Source organism: Octopus bimaculoides, chromosome 6 (assembly GCF_001194135.2).
Source record: "Octopus bimaculoides isolate UCB-OBI-ISO-001 chromosome 6, ASM119413v2, whole genome shotgun sequence".
NCBI lineage: Eukaryota > Metazoa > Mollusca > Cephalopoda > Octopoda > Octopodidae > Octopus > Octopus bimaculoides.
In genome coordinates, this window is record NC_068986.1 from 106,658,008 (window position 1) to 106,659,410 (window position 1,403).

Below are 1,403 nucleotides of genomic sequence, written 5' to 3' on the forward strand. Positions count from 1 at the left end.
GTGTGTGTGTTTGTGTGTGTATGTATAAGGTAAGGGCTGCTGCACTTGCCCTTGTCTCTCCAATACCACCATCCTCAAAGGCACCCGTCATCGTCTCTAACATCACGAATTCCTTTACCTGTACTTCTAGCAACGTCATTTACTACATCGGTAAAACGGGACGCCGCTTGGGTGTCTTTTCGTGGGGTACCTTCGAGACATCAGATTCCGCAATGACATCCCGGTCACACACCATTTCCGCTCTAGCGGTCATTCATCTGTCTGTGTTCAGATTCTCTTTGCACAGGGCCATCCGCGAACAGGAAATATTCTCTCTTCGCCCCTTTCTGCCACATGGACTCAACTCCCCTCCTCTCCGCTTTTTATCTGACACCTGCTTGCTCACTTCTCTCCTACCCACCTCTTCCCTCTTCCTCTGACACCTACTTTCCCTCTTCATTCCTACCCACCTTCTCTCTTCCTTGATACCCTCTCCACCCACACCCATACACCCTACACCACACCCACACAACACATCTCCACCCACACAACACATCCCCATCTCACACCCACATTCCCACGCCACGCATCTATCACACCCCGCACCCCCAAACCACACCACACTACACCCAGACAACCACACCACAACACCACAACACCACATCATGCCACCCGACACCCCTCCACACAGTCTAGCACTGACCACTTCCCAGCACCCATAACACACACCATCATCCGTACATCCACATAATATCATCCGCAAACCAACTCACCATGATGCACACACCTACTCATTACAAACACACATTACAAACGCACACACTTACACACGCACGCATCCACACATGTCAAATTCACTAGCCCCTATCCAAACACATACACTTACACATTCTTACTTACACACACTCACACGCGTTCCTTCGTTTTGGGATCACCAATACTTTATTATCTCCCCTTCTTTCTACATCTCCTGTCAAAACCATTTTTCTCACCAGTAGCCATGCTTGACCGGTAAATCCACAAGTTTTTCTTTATTCTCTCTGTTTATTTTCCCCAATTCTTTTCTGTTGAAGAACGTAGGATCGAAAAGTAAACATTTTCACTTTTCCGAGCGTCAGACTAACACACCTGCTTGTTGTTCATATACCTGTTTTCGTCTATTGTTTTTCGATAAATTTCAACCACATACATATATATATACACACACACACACACACACACACACACACACACACACACACACACACACACACACACACATATATATATATATATATATATATATATATATATGTGTGTGTGTATATATATATATATATAAACATACTTATGCACATAAATAAGCACACATACACACATACACACATACACGTACATGTATATATATATATATATATATATATATATATATGTGTGTGTGTGTG